The 5,698-nt window shown below is 41.2% G+C and overlaps 1 protein-coding gene across 1 annotated transcript in view; it reads right to left on the bottom strand.

The window, feature by feature from the left end:
- LOC118322069 (cytosolic carboxypeptidase 6-like) overlaps positions 1-5,698 on the bottom strand; it is a 30,002-nt gene that overhangs the window by 1,072 nt on the left and 23,232 nt on the right. The gene's annotated exons all lie outside the window — the stretch shown is intronic.

Genomic DNA, 5,698 nt, shown 5'->3' with positions numbered 1-5,698 from the left:
CTTCTTCCAAACAGCATGATGTTTATTTAGTAAAATATGGTCCAATTTAGAGTAAAATAGATGATAAAGCAGCGTATGCTTTAGGGCGCGGCTACCTTGTGATTGACAATTCGTCCAGAGCACTGCATGAAACTCAGATCAAACTGTCAAACTAGGCAGCGCTGATCAAATATGAATCTGGATGTCATTGCATAGCTCATTGTTCAGCTAATATCTTCTTAGAAACATACAGTATTTTAGTGCTGTTTTATGTTTATCTGTAAACTAACAGGTGACATCATGGTAGGCTTACAGCTTGCTATGACAAATCATAAATGTGATTCATTTGGGATCCCTGACCCTTGAAAGCTGTAAAATGTTTTTGTTCAATGCCCACAGTCCTGGATAACACTAGAAACTCAGGAAAGTAAACTAAAGTTTCCAACAGTCTAGAAGGAGGGAGATAAATTAATGAATATGTGAGACATTCATAATAATATCTGTGATGTATATTTGCATGACACATTCAAACCACTAAATCTCCACTTAGGTTTTGGACACACTTAACATAAAGTAATATTTTCTAAAAGCCTTTCAAAAATCCCCTCTGTCATGACCAACACACCCAAAGACGTATAATAAATAACTGAGGACTAGCGACGGGAGAAATGTGCAGCGTAAATTCTCAAGGTACAACGCACTGCGTTTTGAATTAAGTGAAGCTAAATCAACTGCATTTCATTCATGTCAGCCAAATGCATGATGCTGGTATGAATCACACAAAAGCAATTACTTATACACTGAGGCCTTATTTAAATTCAGAGGTAAGTGCACACATCATCCCCCTGCCCAATTGTCCCTCCCTACATTAGGGACAATATCAATAACTTCACTGCTTTTATAAAACAGCTGAGCATCTATGAGTGCTGTTGCCAAGCCTGTGATCATTAGGCCAGCAGAGCAAGTAATGATGACAATCAGGTTCAGGGTAATGAAGAAGTAGAGGACAGAGAAGCACAGAATGCCAGCAATGTTTCCAATCATCAAGACTGAGGACATAGTAAATACAGATAAATAAGAACAGTGTCTCTAACAGAACTAAATTTCATCTGGTCACTGAGGCAAGGGGACTGGAAAAACACAATCGATCAATATCAGCTTCCAACCTATACATATGTCCATCATCCTCCATCTATACAGGACGTACATACATACTGTTCATATAGATCCCAACAAAAACATAAAGGTCTGCGTCGAGGCATTGATGTTCAGCTGCCTTCATCCTTCACCAGGCTGGAACATGATGGAGCAACACAGAGACATAATCTATCACCTTCCCATGTCATTACCTTGTTGATACTCAGATACGGCCTGTCATCCAATGGACTATCTATTTGTCACAGCTGTGTGATTGAAACAACTGGCATACAGACAAAGATTTTAAAATAGATGGAGATTCTGTCATTTTTATTTTTATTTTCCAGTTTCTTGTAATGATCAAAAAATGACCTGAGCTACATAAATCCTGGTCGCTATAAAGGTGAACATCTATTGTCCAAAAGCTGTTAACTTGTAAACCATCCATCCTTGGTTTGAATGCGCTGTCTGGGCGTACACTTCAGGCTTTGTACTTACTCATTTGTCAAGCAACACGCACGTGCACACACACACACACACACACAAACAAACATAAAGGTACACAAGTTAGGCCTGCAAATATGCAAGCTAGCCCCTCTGTAGCAGGTCTGTCACCTTGGCCTTTGAGGGTGTGTTCTTGCACATGTTCGGGAGTCTGCACAGGACTTCATTCTTCACTCCACAGGCTGATGGCAACGCTCTCCACACGACTCCGGAGTCTATGTTTACACCCCATCTGGCTGTTTGTCTGTGAGTCCTGCATCAGGCCAAACTTGCTGTGTGTGTGTGTGTGTGTGTTTGTGTGGATGGACCTCACAGTCTGTCTCATTACTGCTAGCTGATGATACTGATTAAGTTAAGATAAAACTAGAGATGAATAAACTAAGGTTACGTCCTTCCGAATCTTGCTTTTATGCTAATTTGAAAGTGTTACAGTTCTAAGTGAGACTGAGAGTCTGCAGCCATGCTAGCAGCACAGCTGTGCTTCTACGTCAGGATGTTATCTCACAAAAACAATGCTAACATGCTGATGTTTGGCAGGTACAATATTTATCATGCTTACCATCTTAGTTTAGCGTGTTACCATGCTAATGTTTGCTAATAAACAATACAGATAAAGTACAGCTGAGGCTGATTGGAATGTTTTTTTTTTTTTTTTTTTCAAGTATGAAGCCACATTATACAAATTAAAATTTTGACCTGATTAGACAGAAAGTTAAGTGATTACCAAATTACAGTTCTTTCTTACGTGGACATGAATGTGTATATCAAATGTCATGGCAATAACAGAAAGAGCCATTTTGGCCCCAAAAAAATCTGTCTGGGGCTGCAAAACATATTTCAGGCTTAAAATACTACTTTCTTTGCAGATCAAACATACCGGTAAGTCAGCAGCCTTGGTGGTGAAAGCAACAAATCTGTCCATGCACTATTAAATTCTCTATTTTCCTCCGAGTCTTATCTTTTTTGGATTTGGAATCCAGAACTAGCCTAGCTAGGGAGACACAACACTATTAGAGGAAAAGGTGCCAGATCAGGTTTTTTTGTTCGGTGTGTAATGGGCTACACATGTTTATCCTCCTCTGGGAAGCATGAATGTCTGCACATGGCTAAAAATAACACGTATGATTTGAATGTAGGTAATTATTAATCTACTAGTTGTTGTTGTTATGAGGTGATACACTGATGCAGTCACAAGGACACACACTCTGTATACTGTATATTTAAACAAACACACTCCTCTAGTATCCTTGACATCTTCATTCTGACCTCAGTAAAGTTTTTGGTGTTTTCCTCCGTTCTCTTTCATCAGCAGAGCTCGGTGCCAGTCCTGAGCTCTTTGGCCAGGCACGCTCAGCGACAAAAATATCTCCCAGACCCCACCGTGCGCAGATGGCCTCTCAGCTTGGCTTGTCACGACTCACCGTCTATTACAGGAGGTTTTGTGATGGACGGTCAGCTTCTGAAGGAGAACTTCATCCACAGGGCGAATGGTCGGAGGCACAGAGGATGCCCTGACTGCTGTCTGGCCTGTTGCCGGGGGAAACCGTAGGGCCTGGAACAAGGCTGCTGCTGCTGCAGCAGGAAGTGATGCGTGCGAGAGCCAGGGAACAGTCGGTGGGCTGTAGCTTGGAAGACAGAGGTGGGTGGCAGTGGAAAAACTTCAGCTGCTTCAGTCTACATCTAGGCAGCCTCCTCTGAATCAACACATACGTTAATACTGACTATATTATTAATACTGTATCATCAACTTAACTGAATCACAAAGCATTACCATTATCGTTGTATAATTATCATTTGGCTCTAGAGAGGTCAGAGAGCTGTATGTATCAGCTTCACACAACACCTCAGAGAATGCAGCCTGTCAGCAGCTTGCCTGCCTGTCACTGAGGTGTGTGAGGTGTATTCTTTAACATCTCGGTACACTTAACAGTCTTGTCTAATCAATAGCAGGTCATTGTAATGGCTCAAGGGCACGCCAGCTTAAGCGCTGATGAGATACGGGGCACACGAGACAAAGGGGACGGGGACGTCATTACTTGTTTACTGCAGCTGTTTACTGTCAGCATGGCATTTAGCGGCTTTCACCGTCATGTCCCTCGTGCCTGGTCCTGGCAGACAGACAGACAGACAAGGTGACGATCAGACAACAAGGCCCCCAGTGGTAAAATGGACAAGACACACGGAGAATGCTGTCCAGATCGGACGGGAGTTAACAAGGAGACAAGCAAGGGGACATTCAGGCCATCAATATGGGCCACTGACAGGTCCTGTCACAACACTGACACGTTGAGAACTAATTATCAATGCTAATTAAGAGGCTAGTCAACAACAGCAATACAGACTGGGACATTTTTGTCCCCAATAGATGATTCACCAGATTCAAAGACCTCACGTCCTGTTGCCCAAAGGGACAAACAAGGGCTGATTTAAATCCCTGACAGGAAGAACTGTCACTGCCAAGGAGACAAGCTCTGAAACTTGAGCAGTAAACTGAAATAAGGGTAACAAAGGCTCCTGTTTTATTACAGCATGCACTGCCAGGAATACAAGACTCTTCTGATCTATGCTGCTCTGAAAACAGAATATGGATACTATTTTTATATCCCAGTATTAGTATATTTCTTTATATTTCTACTAATTTGATGTTTTGAAAAGTGTATAGAAATTCAACAAAAGTTATTAATCCTGAAGGTATTCTTTTTTATAATGGTACAATCCAATCACAGCTGATAATAAACCAAAATAAATAAACCAAAATGAAAACAATCATCATCAAATTAATTAAAATGAAAGATTAAAAAGATTTGCACCACCACTTTTAATGGCATCTAGCGGTGTAGTGGAAGATCGCAACAACAGTGGCTGCGAAAACCACAAAAAACATGAACGCCGTCCTCTAGAGCCAGTGTTTTGTTTGTCCATTCTGGGCTACTGTAGAAGCGTGGCAATTAAACATGGCAGAAGTTATGGAAGGCGACCTGTGGCGGCTCTAGTTAAAAAAACGGCTCATTCTAAGGTAAGGTATATTCAGGTGATTATACACTAATGAAAACATACCAATAAATATTATATTCCATTTCTGCCAATAGGTCCTCCTGAATGTTACACACTGGACCTTTAAACTCTCTCTCTTCAACTGTCATTTCAAACACTTTGAACTTTTACACTTCAACGGACAGCTCCACTGCTTTCATCTCTTATTGTTTAGCTGGAGAGTTCATCTACTCCATCTTCCAAGTGTGACTGACACTTCAAGCTCAATCACAAAGGATAATTTCAATTAATCTCAGTGCTTGAACTTCGATCTTAAAGGTCCAGTGTGTAAGCTTTAGTGGCATCTAGCACTGCCGTTGAAGATTACAATGCCCTCTCCCCACCTTCCTGTTCATAGTGTGTAGGAGGTACTACGGTGAGTGAGCCAGTGTTTAGTTTGTCCGTTCTGAGCTACTGTAGAAACATGGCAGTTCAACCTGGAAGACCTCTCTGTAATAAAAAAGTATCATTCGTAAGGTAAACAAAAACACAACAATTCCCTATAATTCAGGTGATTATACTAATGAAAACATAGCTATGAAATGATCCATGTCAACCAATAGATCCTCCACTTCCACTTCTGTTATTATTGTAACCGTAAATGTTTCAGCTGTGGTTACACTTATATTTTCTTCTGAAAATCTTGCCTTTCCTAGTTAGCATGGTATTTCCAAACTTTCTCAGAGTCTCCATGAACATCAACTTTCTTACTATACACACCAGTGGATGTGTGTTTGTGAATCTTTGTGAGTGCTCATGTGAGGACACCTGTTTATCTGAGCATAGCAACAATATTTGTGCAATCAACTGTGTGTATAAAGGTGTGTGTCAGTGTGTCTGCTTGCTTGCATGTGTGAGCACCTATCCATTTGTGCATATCTGTGTGATGTGATGTGTATGATGTGTGGTAGTGAAGCATATTTGCCTCCAAGCTATATCATTTGCATACTTCTCACAGCCTGTCCACTGGGTGTCAGGATCACTGATGCATACTGTGATCCACTGGCAGCTCTGGTATTCACAGAGTCCCACTGTTATGGCGAGG

This window comes from Morone saxatilis, unplaced genomic scaffold, assembly GCF_004916995.1.
Source record: "Morone saxatilis isolate NCDOM2014 unplaced genomic scaffold, NCSU_SB_2.0 Contig12, whole genome shotgun sequence".
Classification (NCBI taxonomy): domain Eukaryota; kingdom Metazoa; phylum Chordata; class Actinopteri; family Moronidae; genus Morone; species Morone saxatilis.
Note: the sequence above shows the minus strand (reverse complement) of the source record. Positions and strands in the feature narration are given on the sequence as shown.